Raw genomic sequence first — 18,422 nt, 5'->3', positions numbered from 1 at the left:
ATTTACTGCTTTTCTTTTTATTTGGCAATTATATATTACCTTAAAACAACTTAAACAAATGTTCTTACCCTCCCAGTTAGGTAGAGACAACTTAAAGAGGGGTGGGGTGGGGGCCTACATACTCATGTGGTTCAAACCATGTTATTACTTGTAGTCCTATTTGACAATCTCCACTACCCCTAACAAGAACTTAGTACAGTATGTGCACTTGATATTTGTGAGAAAATGCAGTTACCTATTTTTAGCTTTTGCCAGCCTTTAACATTTTTTTCTTTTTATGTCATAAGAATAATAGATAGATTAGAATGCAGTTTAAGTACCTTAGTCATGTTTGTTCAGTAGATTATTCTGCTTTGAAAGCTGTCTGTAGCACTCTGTACAGGCTTCCTGATACTAAAAGGAGCATTGTTCTGAAGATATGTTCTAAGGTAATTATTTGTTCTTGAAACTCTAATTAGTATCTTATCTATTATTTATTTAATATTTTCTTTGCCTGCTTTCAAGTGAAATTTGCTTTAAAGTCTTTTGGTTTTTTAGTTTCTTAACAGCCACATTTGGCTTTTACACTTGTTAGCATAGCTGCAGGGAGGGAGGACATAGATACCAAGTTCTAACTGTATTTCTAACATAGGGACTACATTTTCTTTACAACTGTTCTCTTTTGTTGCTATTGTCTTTGTTTTTAACTACGCTATGCTTTGCTTTAACCCATTTTTTAGAAGGCATGTATTATAATTTGTAGTAGTTAAGTGCAGGGACTTTGAAATCCTAACCGACTTAAACTGTAACTTAATTTTCAGGTATCTCATCTTTAAAATTGAGATAATAATGGCTACCTCTTAGTATGTAGTTGGGATCAAATGATATGTGTGTGTGTGTATATATATATATATATATATACATATATATATATATATCATATTACTTAGCACAGATTAAGCCTGTGTTTTCAAAATTTACTCAGTGATTTATTAGCTGTAGTTTGTATATTCAAAAGGGGGAAAAGATCAAGTTTAATGCATGTCAAGTTTGAGGCACAGCTCCCAAAGCCTTGTCCATTTCAACTCTTTTATTGTTACTATAGAATATCAGTGTAACCTAGGATATATCTGGGAGAGGAACTAATTTCAAGCAAATCTAGAAACACAGACCAACTTTTAGGTGTGTAGTGTGAGAAAGAAGTTTTAGGAGGGAATTATTTTTCTTCTCTCTCCAGCCCTCTATTCCCCAACACCTGCCTGCCCAAGGTAGATAAACAGAGTAGGAAGCAGACTTTTGTATCTTTCTATTGCATATTATATTGCTACTAGGAGCCCAGCGCGCGAAATTGCGTGGCCCTGGCCACCCACCCACCACCCTGCCTTGACACCCGAACCTCTCCATGCAGAGCTCCAGTGCGCCTGGCCCAGCTCCCCACCCAGCTCCCGACCCCTCTGGCTTTCTCTGGCCGCTTCAAGCCCCACCCTCAGTCCCTCGAGTCACCTTGGGCTGGTCCAGCCTTCTCCGGGCGCCTCCCCACTTCTGCCCCGTCTCTGGAGCAATGCAGCAGCTCCGCCCCATCATGGTGCTGGAGGAGAGCGTGGAAGCCTCCCACCTGCTGTGCTGTGCTCCTTCCCCTGGCAAGTGGGCGGTGGGGCACTCTGAGTGTGAGCGGTGGGTGGCGAAGGACTGGTAAGGGGGGCGCTACGGGCTCTCACCCCTGCCCTTCCTGGCATGGGATGGTCCCACCTCCTCTGGGCGCCTCCTTGCTTCCACCCCATCTCCGGAGCAGCGCCCTGCCGCACACACGCAGGCAGCCTCCTGTGATCGGTCGTTACGCATTACAGCATCCCGACCATTAGCATATTAGCTCTTTATTATGATTGTTCAGTTATATTAAAGCTTTGATCTGACTGCCTTTTGAGGTGGCTCATGGTAATAGGTGCTAACGTTAAACTTGGTGAACCATGGGGTTACCTTATCAATGGAGTGTGAAAGAGACTAAGCTGCAAACTGTTTCCCGGCTTATAAGGCATGAAATCAGTTGGTGCTGATGCATGACAACTGTAGCCAGTGGAGTGTAAAATAAGTTGGGGGCTTGAACTATGTTTTAAGGAAAACCTTTTCATGCTATAATTTGTTTATCTACTTTGGTGCCCCCAATATCCTACTGGAATCATGTATCCTATATCTTTCATACTCAGTTTTTTTTCATGAAATGTTTCTTCCCAGTTATGTAAGCTGTATTCTTTGTCCAACTGCATGAAGAGAGACAAAGGCTGTAATGTCCAAAGCAGATTAATAATAAGATACTATAACTATTATTTTGCTCAGGATTACATTTGAAAAAAACATCTGCAGTATATATTTGATGTACAAGTTTCTTGTTTTTTACATTCAGATTTGAAAGTATACTCTACATTCTGCTTTGAAGCTTATTCCAGTCTAAGAACTCAGTTGTGCATTTCACTGGTCATTGTTCCCATGTTCACACATGCCTCTGGAGAAAGGGAAGACATAGAAAAGGATAATGTTTTGAAATGGTTGGGGGAGTTCTACTAAGAAGTATAGAGATTATTCTTATGGGGAATAGAAGAGATGGAGTCCTCTCCTGACACCTGGTGAGGTTCTTTGCCATATGGCTTTGAGGGTGAGGCAAGGTGAATGAGGAAGTTTCAGAGACAATAGTGAATTATTATTGTCAGCACTTTTAAGTCTGGAAGGTTATTGGCATTAGGCATGCTGTGAAAGCATGAAAGTTCTTTCATTCTTGTTAGTTTTCTTGTTTTACTGCAGCGGTCTCTGAATTCTCTTTAGTTGCTTTACATTTATACAGATTGCAAACAAAGTGTGAATACTTATGAAATTAGTATATTATTGTGAGAGACCATTCTGCTATCAGGCAGTCTAGGAGTTAAATGCAGGGTCTTTGAAATCCTAACCAACACTTAGAAGCTGTGTGATCTTGAGTTATTTAAGGTTCAGATTTTTCATTTATAAAATTGGGATAATAATAGCTACCTCATAGTCTTATAATGTAATCAAATGAGATAATATATGTAAAACATTTAGCACAGTGCCTGTCACATCATAAGTACTCATTAAATGGTAGCTGGTTATTTTTTTCCTCTTTCTCTTCCTCTGCTACTAATACTACTACTACTCTGCCACTAATTCACTTTTGCTTATAGGGCCTAAATCTTAATGAAACAGAAAACATAATTAGACATGGTTCACAGCAGTAGATTTGGAAAAATATGTCATTGTTCTCTTAGGCATTGCTTAATAGATTTTTCTTAACCAAATAGAAACTCTATAAAAAGACCATTTTTAATGAAAGGATCTTTGTGTTGGCTTTAGATAGCCTTGCAAATGAGTATAAAAAATTGATTATTCTAAAACGTATTTGGCTAATGCAAATAAACAACCTTTCTATGAACTTAAGGAGTATATAGAAATAAAATAAGAGTTTAAAGAATTGCCAATCCTTATTATTCACCTAACAAGAGTTATTTTGTTTTGGGGAAATGCTAGGTTGTTGTTTTTTTAATTCTTAGGAGAAATGTTTTATCTGGTACTAAGAATAGTCATAGTAGAATTCTTGACCAGTGTATGAGGCACATTGCTGTGGGAATAGGATGGAAAAGTCATCCTGACCATTTATACTAATGACGATGAGCATTGGTGTGGATAACACATTTGTTTTTGATGTGTATTATGTGATGATTTTTGCAGCACAATTAACTTCCTGATTAAACTTTGCTCAGCTAATATATCCTGGGACATCGTGGTTGGAAAACTGGTTAAGCAGCTATGATGGTGATAAAGCTAATAAGTTACCACTTAAATAGCTGTCTTAATTTCTCAACCAAAATGAGGTTATATAACATGATTTTCTTTTTCCTTTTTTTAAATTTGATTTTTAGAGAGAGAGGAATGGAGAGGGAGAGAGAGAGAGAAACATTGATGCGAGTGCGGAACATTGATTAGCTGCCTCCTGATGGCAAGCACAATCCCCACTTCCCCTACTGGGGATTGAGCATACAACCCGGGCATGTGCCCTGACCTGGAATTGAACTGGCAACACTTCAGTGCACAGGACGATGCCCAACCAACTGAGCCACATCAGCTAGGGCACAACATGATTTTCAATGGTCTTTTTCAGTTATAAACTTAAAGATTAATATGGAGGTAATTGGCAATTAGGAAATGGAGCAGTGACACATTTTGGCCACCAGAGGGTGAAGTCCAATCAGTCAACTTGTGCTCTCCATTTGACCAGAATGTGGCATCCTTGGAAATAAAGAGGACACATTGCTCTTCTCTCCATTTAGTTTAAGGTGTGGAGAATCTTGCTTTCTGATTCTACTTGTATCAGATTTTTTTCTGCTCTTTTTCTTTACAGCTGTCTAGATAGAACTGGGACAAATATATAAAGACAGAAGAAGAATAGAGGTTTCTAGTTGTCAGGGTTTCATCTAATTGTGTTCTCTAAGATAGTTATTGGCTCTCGGATGATCCCATGGGCAACTTTGATGGCAAGCAAATAGTATGGATGACCAAATTTAATTATTTGTGACCACCTTCCTCCCCCAAAACACACAGGCACACACACAAATGGCACTCATCCGTCATTACCCTCCCCATTCCCTCTGAAATCTATGGATGAAAATGACATGTCTGAGAAATATAATAGAATGAGCACAGCATTTGTAATTGAAATCTAGGTTCCAGTCTTGCTTTGCTACTTAATATCCATCTAACCATGGATGCTACAACCTCAGATCCTCAGTTTTCTTATTCAAAAATTGAGGACATTGAATTCTGACTTTAGTAATGTAATTCTAAGAGTCTGTAAAAATCATTTAATGTTTACATGAAGGGCAGTACTGTCCTTGATTTATTGTATATAATTGACTAGTATATTGTATAAGTAGCACGTGATTTCTTTTTTCCTTTTTTTTTTTGCTAGTTACAAGGCTATAGGAGTCATTAAGGCATAAATATTAAAGTATTAAAGTACACTACCATTACAGCAAGAAGAATGACAGTGGCCACTCCACTTGACTGTTGCCACTCCATTTTTCTGGCCCCACAAACAAGTACAAACAAATTCTCTGTGAGTATTAGGCTCAGGGTGACAGCAAGTCAGTCAAGAGGAGGAGGATTAGGAGCCAAGCCAAGCTGATTTGGGTTATAGCTGACTGAAGCATTTAGAAGAGAAGTCATTTGGGGATACGTGAGCTTAGAAAAATAGGGCATGTGGGTTCTGGGACTCTATATCACAAAGCTGGAGTCAGAGTCCATTTCTTCCAACCACTTGAGTGGAAGTAACTTTGATACAGAGTCCAGTTATATGATTCTGAATTGCTGAGAGCACAGGATAATGTGGAAGGAACAAAGAGGGCCTGGAGTCCAAATAGACAAGCTGCAATGAGTATCTAGAAGGTGACAGAGCAAATGGATGCAGAAGTGTGCTTGTGAAAACAGGGAAGGATTAGTACTTAGGATTTGATATGTATACAAGAGAATAGAAGCCAGCCAGGCAGACTAGATAGAAACAGCATTTTAGGATTATGTGCAAAAGACAAAATTTTAATCTGTTCTGGTTTTAATTGCCCTCCTTGATGTTGGTAGGTCCACTTGGTATATCCAAGGCTCTACATGTTTGAGGTTAATGATTATATCACTGACAAACTCTTTGTAGTTTATATGGTTCTAATAACTTCACTGGATACACATATTCACAGGTCTGCTCACTTCTACTGCAGAGTTCATTTCACAGAACTGGCTAGTAGAAAATTGGCAGGCAAGCTAGCTTTTCAAGTGCTCCTAGGAATGGAGCCCAGCTGTTCCCTTTGGGCTTTGAGCTGTTGGGATTCATTGGGTTAGAAACTAGGAAGAATGGAACTAACATTTTCAGACTAGTTCTTGACAGCAAAGCAGAGGTGTTAGAATTTCTGTTTTAGAGGTTTACACTGCAAGTAACTTAACCTGATTGTGTGTCTTAATATTACTGGGCTTCTGACCACTGAAATATGGCTTGGATCGATGGTGGTTTGGAGAAAGTAGAAAGAGGGCTATCCATCATTCAGAGGCTCCATCTGATAATGCTGCTTTCACCAAGCAGCCATCTGTCCATCTATCCATCAGTAGGATGAAATGAGATTTAGCGGAACAGGCAGCTGTAACTCTGAGACACTTTCTAACCAAGGATTGCAGTCCTGGCCTGAGTGTGACCACAAAGCACAGCGCTGGGGTTTGGCGGGATGTGGCAGCAAGTGCAGTCTCATTCCCGTCACTGCAGCCTAGAGGGTGTTCAGTATGAGGCCAAAGCACAGCCTTATTTCCCATACAAAATTGACTAAACTTGGGGTGACAACCAAACAGTAATTCTTTCAGCTCCATACTGTTTTAGAAGTTGAACAGACCCTTTTGATGGAGAAATTTTTTTGGTTTGACTTGGAGAAGAAATAGAATTAAGATGTGATTTCATTTTGCTGGAATCCCACCACACAGTTTAACCTTTAACCTGAATAGTATATTGGCAGAATGCTTTGTAAATGTTTCAGGAAGACCACCTTTTTCTTAATTGAAGAAACTGTGGGTACTTCTGCTGGCAATTCCCAGTTTGTCATGGTAATGAGGGATGAGACTAAATTAAATTCAAGGATAATTCAAAATTCTTTTTTCTTCTTAAATAGAAATTTTTACCTAGGTTGTTAGGTAGCAGAAATTGTATTTTTTTTCTCTTCTCTTTATATTAGTGGTGCCAATATGAAAGGAAAGAAAATGTGGACAGGAAAATTGGTAATATATTAGAAGCAAGAAGCTGGATTACCCCTAAAAAGGATAATCAGGCTCTAAGCACTGATGTTCACTGTTGTCTTCCTGGTTCCCCTGCTTTTCCAGGGTACTGAGCCTTCTGAGAGCCTCCTGGTCAGTATAGTACTATGCTTATGTTACTATCCTGGTACTTTCCCTAATCATGGGCAGCTTCCTTGTTGTTGTTGTTTTTGTTTTGTTTTGTTTTTTTTGCAGTGGCCACTTCAGACCTCACTCAGCTCCTGCTCTTTGTTCTGAAGTCTTGCTTTTCATTTCAGATTGGGGGAGGGGTCCTGGGAGCCTAATGTACCGGAGATGCCTCGGAAATTAGTGCCTTGGATGAATTCCTGGGCCTATTGATCCACAGGCAGTTTATGCATCCTGACATTCATAATCTCAGTAGGCTGCTGATGTTCCTGATTAATGGGTCCAGGGGCTGTCCATCCGTCACTTCACATTAATTACTGAAGAGGTGTTTTTCCAGTGATTTACCTGACAGTGGGCTGTGATAAATACCCCTAAGCAGAGTGGGCAGTGATTAATCATAGGGCCACACCCCTCCCCCACTTACCCTTCACCCTAACCACAGGCCAGCATTGGGACCTGATGAAAGAGTGCCCCCTCCCCAAAGCTATCTATCTTCATAATTGTTTGTGGATGCATATTCATCGGGGCATGGGACCTGGCAGATAGCATTCTAGAATTTGTGCCAAAGATGATGAAAAATAAATCTTCCCAATAGGAAGAGTAACTAATTTGCTTTTACATGGGGCAGAGAAGTATATATAAGCTGCCTTTATGTTACTTTAAAGAAATCTGATAGAAGTATTGCCTACCTCTATGCATGAACTCAGTACTGTGATAGTTGGTCTGCAAGCTTGAAAGAGAGGAGAAAGCACAGTTTTTATCTTTGTGATATTTGTAGTCTATTTAGGGAGAATTTGTGAACAAATAGGAGACATGAGAAAATATTTCAAGGCACTAATATAATCATGGGAGGATTGGGATAGAACTCCAGGGTTCCATTTCTTACTTTGAGACCTTAGAAAATGAAATTTAAATATTTGAGTGTTTTGCATGTGTCAGGCACTGTATTCAACTCTGGAAATATAAAGATGAATGTGATTCAGTGGTAAATCTTGGAGTAAAAGTGTAGTGCTCCTGGATTTTTGCTCAAGCTATAAAATAAGCTTTTCCAAGAAGTTAAGTATCTTAAATGAATTTAAAATTAATTTAAAATTTAAAGTGGTTTAAAATTAACTTTAAATAAAATTTCACATTAATTTTTTTCTCTGAATTGGGTACCTGTTGTGTTTCTGGGGATACAAGAAGCATTTGAGAAACAGTATCTGCCCTTAAGAAACTATATTATAGACTATGAGATGACATTTATAAATGAAACACTTAAACAGGAATATAAAATAGTATATAATGACAAATGAATACCAAAAGATAATGAATGCAAAAGAAATCACAGAAGGGTGAAATCAATGTCTTCAAATAGTTAAAGGAAAAAGCTGGATTTGAGATAAGCCTTTTGTAGTGAGTAGGATTGTATAAACAGATAATTCAAAGAAGGCATTTCAGAAGTTGGCATGAACAGACTGAGAGGCCATCCGGTGCAGAATGGAGAATTTGTATCTGAGAGTGTTAGAAATATGACTGAAACAGTAGATTGACAACAAATTGTGAAGAACCTTGAATGCCAGATAAGCTTAGTTTATATCTTGTAGACCCCGGTAAGTCACTAGGGTTTATGAGCAAGGAATTAGAAAAAAAGGTGTGTTTTAGAAAAAATTATTATATGTGGACATATTTAATATCATTTGGACTTGCCAGAGTATTTTAGACTATTCAGAATAAAACTGTTAGCGTCACTGAAGGAGGAATGCACGAGGCCAAAATGGTGAGGGATTACAAATTTATTTCATCATCCGCAAACCAGATGGGCTGAGCCCCTAAATGGTGCCAGCACCCAGGGATAGGAGTCAGAGGTTTTTAAAGCACTTTTGGCGGGCTTTTTCTGGGCAGAGAATTCTCTGTGCAGGTCTGGGGAGAGATAATGGTCTTAGCAAGTGGAATGTGGTCTAAGTGAAAGGGAATATCGGTTGTGAAGCGGCCTGGAGGTCAGTTTCCCTGGGAAGGGTATGATTCAATTATTTGAATCATACAAAATCAGCTAACAAAAATTATCCAGATTAAAAATATAGTTTTATATATCTCTCTGAGTACATTGCAAATAATTGTGTGATTTGCTTATATAGGGAGTAGGAATAGAGTTGATAGTTAAAGGAGACTAAGTTTTACAATCATTACTCATGCAAAGTTGAATAAGTCATGGAAGTTTTAGGTAATGATTACAGAATTAAATTAGGGAAGACTATAGTCCAAATTTTAAGAAAGAAATTGATCTTTAATTTTACTAATGTAACTTCTTTAAAGCTGCACTAATTACTGGCTTTGGATAGGTATATTTTAAAGCCAGTAATCAGAAATTAAAGAATCAGTGCTGTCAGTTGTATTTTGGTAGGAATTTCTAGGGAATGTACATTTTTTTTTTCATTTAAAAACTGAAGATATAATTTACATACAGTAAGATTCACCTTTTTAAGGATATAATATTATTTGAATGTTGACAAAAGCATATAGTTATGTAACTCCTGTATAATTAAAATATAGTACAGTTCCATCAATCCAAAAATTCATCTGTGCCACTTTGTTGTCAATGCCTAAACCTAAGCTTCTGGCAATTGTTGATATATTTCTGTCCTTAAAATTTTGCCTTTTCCACAGTTTTATGTAAATGGATTTGTATTTCTTTGGTGATAAATTATGTTAGCAGTTTTTGATATGCTTTGCCATCTTTATAACTTCTTTGATGAAGTATTGTTCAAATTGTTCATTTTGGATATCGGAGTTTTGAGAGTTTTATTATATACTATACTCCGCCCTCGGGAGGGGGGTCCCTCAGCCTGGCCTGCGCCCTCTTGCAGTCCAGGAGCCCTTGGGGGAGCGGGCCTAAGCCATCAGTTGGACATCCTTAGCACTGCCATGGAGGCAGGAGAGTCTCCTGCCACTGCCGCTGTGTTGGCCAGCCGCGAGCCTGGCTTCTGGCTGAGTGGTGCTCTCCCTGTGGGAGCGCACTGACCACCAGGGGCAGCTCCTGCATTGAGTGTCTGCCCCCTGGAGTTCAGTGTGCGTCATAGAGACCGGTCGTTCTGCCGTTTGGTCGATTTGCATATTAGCCTTTTATTATATAGGATTCTGGATAAAAGTCTTATCAGTTACGTGATTTGCAGATATTTTCTCCCATTTGTGGTTTGTATTTTTCATTCTCTTAAGCAGAAGTTTTGTGTTTTTTAAAAATCTTTATTGTTGAAAGTATTACATAGGTCTTCCTTTTCCCCCCATTAACCTCTTCCAGCCCACTCCGTTCCTCCCCTCACCCCCAGGCCCTCACCACCCCATTGTCTGTGTCCACAAGTTATGCATATATGCATACAAGTTCATTGGTTGATCTCTTGCCATCCACCCTCCCCTGTCTTCTCTCTGAGGTTCAACAGTCTGTGCTTCTGTGCCTCTGGGTCTATTTTTGTTCATCAGTTTATTTGGTTCATTAGATTTCACATATGAGTGAGATCATGTGATACTTACCTTTCTCTGACTGGCTTATTTCACTTAGCATAATACTCTCCAGGTCCATCCATGCTGTAAGAGCAGAAGTTTTTAAATTTGCTGAAGTCTTTAAATTTGTAAAAAATTTTAATGGATAATGCTTTTGGTGTTGTATCTAAGAAATTTTTGCCTAACCCAAAGTTACAAAGATTTTCTCCTATATTTTCTTCTAGTAGTGTTATAATTTTAGATCTTACGTATAAGTCTGTGATTCATTTTGATTTAGTTTTTGTATCTAGTGTGAGATATGGATAGAGCAGTAAGAAGTGACAGGTGGTAAAGAGACAGAAACAGTAAAAAGCAGGTACTGTGTGAAAAAATAGTAATTTGGAGGTTGTATTATAGTTGTGTGTTGGTGAGAGCAACCTGTCACAGTATGCCTTTTATATATATATATATATATATTATTGATATTTCACAGAGAGGAAGGGAGAGGGATAGAGAGCTAGAAACATCGATGAGAGAGAAACATCGATCAGCTGCTTCCTGCACACCTCCCACAGAGGATGTGCCCGCAACCAAGGTACATGCCCTTGACCGGAATCGAACCTGCGACCTTTCAGTCCGCAGGCCGACGCTCTATCCACTGAACCAAACCGGTTTCGGCCACAGTATGCCTTGATGTGTCACTTTATACATGGCCAGATTAGCAGTTTGAATAGAGCTATTTGCTCATTCTGCTTCCCATTAATGAATGTTTTCTGCATACCTTTGAGTAAGGTCTACATGAGGTCCTTTAAATCGGCGGTCACCAACAGGTGGTGCATAGACCACTGGTGGTTTGTGAGGTCTGAAAGATTGGTGACCGCTGTTCTAAATAATACCTAGCTTAAAACCTCTTTTTTCTTCAGTCCAGGTATTTTAAAGAGGAGGTCTAGACTCCAACTATAGGCCTAATGTCACAAATTGTCTTTATTCTGTTAATTTAAATTATAACATATTCTATATAATAAAAGCCTAATATGCTAAGTGTCCAGTCGTCCGTTCAACCAATCAAAGCGTAATATGCTAATGATATGCTAAGGCCGCTCAACTGCTCACTATGACATGCACTGACCACCAGGGGGCAGATAGTCAACCTGTTGACCAGTCGCTATGACATGCACTGACTGCCAGGGGCAGATGCTCCGACCGGTGGGTTAGCTTGCTGCTGGGGTCAGGCTGATCAGGACTGAGTGAGACAGGCCAACACGCCCTGGAGCCCTCCCGCGGTCCCTCCTTGGCTGGCCAAGCGCCCATGTCCCTCCCCGCCCCGATCGTGCACCAGTGGGGTCCCTTGGCCTGGCCTGTGCCCTCTCACAATCCGGGACCCCTTGGGGGATGTCAGAGAGCCGGTGTTGGCCTGATCCCGCAGGCCAGGCTGAGGGATTTCACTGATGCATAAATTTGTGCACCAGGCCTCTAGTATTTTATAAACCTAGTTTGAAGTGAGAATAAACCTCCAAGTAGATGCAGGAATTATTTTGCATTTTTAAGTATGAAATATGTCATTGTATTAACTAATGCAAGTTCATTTATGGAAGAATGCATTAAGAAAACTATAGGGGAATCAGTTGTGGTTCATTAGCAGATTTTAAAATATGAAGCCATTTCTTTGCTGTTCAAGTATAATTTTTCATGTTATATTATACACAAGTACCTCTGTGATGTGCTAGATCAAGTATATGTTAAAGTGAAGCTCTTTTGCAGTGGAAAGACATTTCGTGGTTATTTGCAGAATGCGCTTGACATTGGCAGTGGAGGACCTTGGAAGTGTGGAAATTGAGTATATTTCTAATTTTATTATTTTGTTAAAGACTCTCGGTTAGGTGGTTTAATCTTTTGATTTTTTAAAATTTCTCTTTTATTTTGCTCTATAACCAACATTCCAAGTCATTTAAAATAGAGATTTTTTTTTTTATTCCTGCTATGAAAGTTTCTGATGTTGAAATAATGCTGTTTTAGTATAATGTTTTTTAAACCATCAAGTGAAACAACTTACTGAATAAATTCATTTATATTATGAGAATCTAAAAATTTTTAAATTAAAAATGAACTAGAGTAGATTTTTTAAAAAAGAGCAGTGTAAATAAGTATTTTTTGGAACTTTTTTCAGTCACATGGGTATGAGTCTGAATGTACTGTGTCATGATGTGAAATGTTTTTAACTGGAGTGCAAAAAATTTTGACAAAAAACTGGCTTAGAAAGTCTTTCTATACAGGATTCTGTGCTCATAGCAGATACATCTCATTCACAAGCTTTTTAAAAAATATAGAAAGGTCTAGATCAGTGGTTCTCAACCTTTCTCTCTCTCTTTTTTTTTTTTTAATATATTTTATTGACTTTTTACAGAGCGGAAGGGAGAGGGATAGAGAGTCAGAAACATATATGAGAGAGAAACATCAATCAGCTGCCTCCTGCACACCTCCCATTGGGGATGTGCCTGCAACCAAGGTACATGCCCTTGACTGGAATCGAACCTGGGACCCTTCATTCCACAGGCTGATGCTCTATCCACTGAGCCAAACCAGTCAGGGCGGTTCTCAACCTTTCTAATGCCGTGACCCACAGGTTGAGAACCGCTAGCAGGGTCGCCTAAGACCATCGGAAAACACAGATATTTACATTATGATTCATAACAGTAGCAAAATTACAGTTATGAAGTAGCAACGAAAATAATTTTATGGTTGGGGGTCACCACAACATGAGGAACTGTATTAAAGGGTCACGGCATTAGAAAGGTTGAGAACCACTGGTCTAGATGCATATCAGCAAAATGTAAATAATGATAATCTCTGTGAGGTGAGAATACAGATTTAATTAAAAGATTTATTGTATGATGCCTTTGTGTTAGGGAAAATACAAAAATCTTACTTTTTTGGGTTTTGCACTTTATTAAGTTTTTTTCTTAAAACTAGATTTCCTCTGTTATAGACCTTTGAGCCATCCATTATCTTTAAAAATGGTAACCTCTTTAAAGAAATCTCTTTTTTTGGAGACTTCCACAGGTAGTAGCCCATAGTGACCCAAGATAAAGAACTTTGTAATCTATTTTGTCATCAGAATACTGAGCACTTTATAAAAGTTTAAAGTGTATTTAACTGCTGCATTCACAAGATTGCCCAGTACTCCACAAAGATATAGGCTAGCATTACTAAAGAAGCAGAATTTTTGTTCCTTAGACTGATTGGATTCAAATGACTGAAGAACTGATTTTGTACAGGCTTTAATGAATCCTAAACTTCACTAAGGCAAAAATAACTCTTAAGAAAGATGTTGAATACGTGAGCTTGATGTATGTGTAAATCCTGAGGCTCAAGATGCCTTAACTGTCCTGAGGAGAATAATTGAGCAATTCAGAATATCATACTCTACTTAATACTCCCCTTGCATTTCTAATAAAATAGGACACAGCAGGAATTGATAGAATTTCTAATCTTATAGTTGCTAATTTTTGTTCCAGTATTTGAAAACAATACTAAATATGCCTTTATTATAGTTAACCTCCCCATCCTCTGCTTGCATCATCAGTTTCTCCCTCCCTATTTTATCATTCTTTCTTACCTCAACTTACTCTCTCACTCATTCCAGTGAGGTATTTGTCTCCCCAACCCCGCTGAAGCCATTCCAATGTTAACAACAACCTCTGTCCTATCAAATTTAGTAAAAAAAGTTCTGTTCTTTTAACATTTAATGCAAATGATTACTCTTGCCTTTCAACAATATTTTCTTCATTTGGCTTCTGGGATGCTACTTCTGTTTTCTTCCTTATTCTCCCTTGCAGGCCACATTTCCTCTTTGACCTTTAGGATTTAGTTTTAACCACCAAGGCTCAATCCTCTTGGCCCTTTATCTTTGTTACTCCCTGGATGGTCCTGTTCCTTGGCTTGAATATTTATCTCCAATTTTTGCACCACCACTTAGCTTTAAATTTGTACATCCGATTGTTACTTAACTGTACAGGATGTCCAGCAGGCATTCAAATTAAAAATGTCCAAATCACAATTTTTGATTCTGTTTTCCCATTTCCTTTCCTAGTCTTCCCTATCTTGGTAAATGTAACTGTGATCACTCAGGTTGATCAGACCAAAACTCTTGAGTGACATGTCTCTTTCCTTCTTCACATCCAATATAGTCAGTACACTAAGGTTTTGTTACCTTTGCTTTCAGAATATATCATTAATCCAACCACTACTTGTTACCTCCTTTGCTACTACTCTAGACATGCTGCATGTCTGTTAGTTTTTAGACTTCTTTATAGATTTTCCTCTTTCTACTCTTACCTCTTATAGTCAGTGTCTCACATTTTTTGCTAGAATGATCTTCAGCAAAGGTTAGTCAGATCATATCATTCTCTTGCTGAAACCTGTCAGTGATTTCTCAGCACATTCACAATAAAAGCTCTTGCGTTGGCCTTCAAGCCCTACTTGTTCTGCCCTTAGTTATCTTACTGACCTCTGTGTCCCTTTCTCTGCTGTTACCACACCTGTTTTCCTGTTATTTGTTAGACATTTCAAGCTTGTCCTGCCTCAGAACTTTGCACTTGCTCTTATTTTTTCCTGGAATTCTCTTTTCCCTAGATAGTTTGTGTGACTCACTGACTCAGTTCAAGTTATCAGCTCAGGTATTAACTCAAAGTGCTCTTCTCCACTTTACCATATGGTCTTCCTTCTAAAATAGCCATACGACCCATCACTCTGATCTCTTTCCCTGCTCCATTGTACTTCATTGCCTTTATCATTATCAGACATTTTATGTTTAAATATATGTTTAGTTATTTTTAGTTTCCGCCATTTACAATGTAAGCTCCTTGAGGCCAGAGACTGTTTTGTTCATTGCTGTGTTCACAATACCTGGATGGCACTTAGCACATAATAGATATTCAGTAAATGCTTGTGGAATGAATCAGTGAATGGGGTCCCAAATCTTAATTAGAGGTTGGGGTGTATCACTTATTGTGAAGTCTAAGTTGCCACGATTTAACATTTATTTAGTGCCAAATGCAGTGCTATGGCATTGTAAATACAATGACAGAAAGTAACCCTACATTGAAGAACTTACTGTTTAGAAGGGAGCTGGACATGCAAACACATAACTGCAAAACAATATGGTAATTGCTTTAATAAAGGTATACTAGTTATGTAAAGGTATATAGTGGGTACTTAGGACCATAATATATCAGGGGGCTTCAGTTACAAAGTTATAGAGGAAGTAACCTTTAAGGTGAGAATTGAAGGGAGAGGTAGAGACTGTCAGGCAGGTATGTGACTGAGAAATTGTATGCCTTCAACCACAGAGGTGTAAGAAGGCAGCTGGGCATTTTTTTTATACTGCCAGGAGTTGGAATTGATGAAATATAAAATCTGAAATTAGGAGTGGCTGGGCAGATAGGCAGTTCTAGAGATGGCAGTGGAGCTAAGTCATAGGGGTCAAATATGCTATACAAGATTCTTTAAAGTTTGTACATGATAAAGAGCCAGGAAGAATTTTGAGCTAGGAAATGAGCAAATCTGATTTGTATTTTAGAAAATCACTGGAAGCAGTGTAGAAGTAGAATGAACAAGGCTTGGTAATTGATTGAAATGTCAGGGATAATGACTTCCAGGTTTCTGGCTTTGAACAACTGTTAGCGGTACCATTCACCAAACTATGAAATTAAGGAAAAAAGAACAGTGAATCTTTCTGAGGGGATGGCTAGAATTTAAAAGTATGTAATCATCTTAGTATTTAGAAATCTATTGGTTTACTTGTGTCATGTAATATATTTTGTATATTACAGATAATTATAAACAGAATTTACTTTTCAGATATTTTTACAGTTGGACATTTAGGCTACTGAACTGTTGAAGGATGTTGATACCTCTTAGTTTTGCCAGTTTGTAAACAGAGTAATGAGAATAAGAATTCTTTTTCTTTTTTTTAATATTTTTTTAAATATATTTTATTGATATTTTACAGAGAGGAAGGGAGAGGGATAGAGGGCTAGAAACATCGATGAGAGAGAGACATTGATCAGCTGCCTCCCGCACACCCCCCACTGGGGATGTGCCCGCAACCAAGGCACATGCCCTTGACCGGAATCGAACCCGGGACCCTCCAGTCCGCAGGCCGACGCTCTATCCACTGAGCCAAACCGGTTTTGGCAAGAATTCTTTTGATAGTATAATAAAACAAAGGGAGTTGTTTTATTAATATGCATAGAAATAAACCTGAATCTGGGGCCTTCTACAGTTTTAAACATATAGAAAAAGCCCTCTTTTCAGGAAAAAAAGTTAAGTTAGAAGAAATGGCTGTAAATTTGTTGAGGGTAACTTTTACCACATAGGAATGTTGTCTAACATATCTTGTTTTCTGATTTATGAAACATAAGCAGACTTCTTTCGGTGCTTTATTTTTTTGATCATTTTGAACATATGGAACATTAAAATGTTTGTGCAGAGATGAGCTTATCTATACCTTCATGTTTTAGTTGATTTCTTGCTTTGGCATAGTCCCTTGTGCTAAAAGTGGAAAAATCTGATAAAAGTGGAAAAAATCTGAAACAGGCAAGACACAAGAGAAATACAGACTGTTTATTCTTGTGGCGCTAAGAATATGGCAAGATCTAGACCCAGCACTATCTCATTAGAAATATAACACGACCACATATGTAGGCCCACATATGTAATTTTAATTTCTCTATTAGCCCACATAAAAATTATAAAAAATAAACATGACATTAATTTTAATATGTTTTATGTAACCCATTATATTAAAAAATAGTACCGTTTTCAACATATATTTAATATAAAAAATATTAATGGGGCATTTTTACTTTTTTTGGGGGGTATACCAAGTCTTTGAAATCTAGGGGTACTTTACATGCACAGCATATCTCAATTTAGACAGCCCATTTTTCAAGTGCTCAGTTGCTATGTGTGGCTAGTGGCTAGTTTATTGGGACAATGTAGTTCTAGATCATTCTTGACCAAAAAGTAGAGATTGCTTCAGCATGCTGCAACATTTAAAGGTGTCTTTTCCAACATCAAGTGATTTATGTACTGCTTGTTTTATTGTCCAATCAAGTATATTAAAGACATCGCTCTTTTCTTCATTTATCATTTTCCTGTTTATGGTGATTTTTCAGTAAAGATCTGTTTATCAATTTCATTGCCTTTGCTTTCTCCTACACCAATTTATAGTAAAGGCCTCTTAATCTAAAACAATAGCAGATCTTTAAATTTTAATGATTTTTAAATTTAATTACAAAAATACTACATTTATGTTAACAAATTCAAACAATAGTGAGATATAGCTATAAAAGTTAATAATTCTTAATTCTTTCCCCTCATTTTTTTTGCTCTCTCAGATGTAACTACTATTAAGAGTTTAGATAATAGCATTTCTTCCCTTAGGAATATATATTTATGAGAAATTCTTGTTAAGTGAGAAAATTAGTACTTTGAAAATACTTATTAGAGTGGACCTATTTAAAAATGAAGACTAAAAATTTTATAGTTATTCATGAAAAATTTAGGTTGTAATTCTTAGAATTAACAAAGAATGATGCACCTTGTTGGTATAATTATTCCACTAAAATTATGTGACAGTCTGATAGCATCCTTCACTTTGTTTGATTTTTTTTTTTTTCTTTTAGGGTTTATCATATACTAGTAGACTAGCCTAGTGCATCAATTTTACCAAAACTATTGAGAGCGTTCCTAGTTTCTCAAGAGATTTTTCTTAATTTTGGGCATTTTATTCCTTGATTTCTATTCTGTCATCGTTCTTCTTGGGTTTTCCCTTCTTCAATTGTTCACTGGTTTGATTCTGCCGGATCTTTATTCCCCAAGGGTTTTGCTATGAGATGAACACTTCCTTCAATAGTATTTTCATAGACTTCATGAAATCCTGCATTCTTTTCAAGTTTTGTATTTTCACTTCACAATTGAATTGCATTGTGTTTACTTCGTATTATTGGATA

The 18,422-nt window shown here is 37.7% G+C and overlaps 1 protein-coding gene across 9 annotated transcripts in view; it reads left to right on the top strand.

Annotated features, from left to right (window-relative positions):
* Positions 1 to 18,422, top strand: part of R3HCC1L (R3H domain and coiled-coil containing 1 like) — a 68,703-nt gene that overhangs the window by 18,645 nt on the left and 31,636 nt on the right. The window contains exon 1 of one of the 9 annotated variants that reach the window (XM_080688092.1): positions 341 to 428. The exons of the other annotated variants lie outside the window; for them this stretch is intronic. The gene's annotated coding sequence lies outside the window, so the exon portion shown is untranslated. Of the gene's footprint in view, positions 1 to 340; positions 429 to 18,422 lie in introns of those variants that run through there. 9 annotated transcript variants of the gene reach the window in all.

This window comes from Plecotus auritus (assembly GCF_963455305.1).
Source record: "Plecotus auritus genome assembly, chromosome: 9".
NCBI classification, from domain to species: Eukaryota; Metazoa; Chordata; class Mammalia; order Chiroptera; family Vespertilionidae; genus Plecotus; species Plecotus auritus.
The sequence above is the reverse complement of the archived record's forward strand: the minus strand, read 5'-3'. Positions and strand labels throughout refer to the sequence as shown.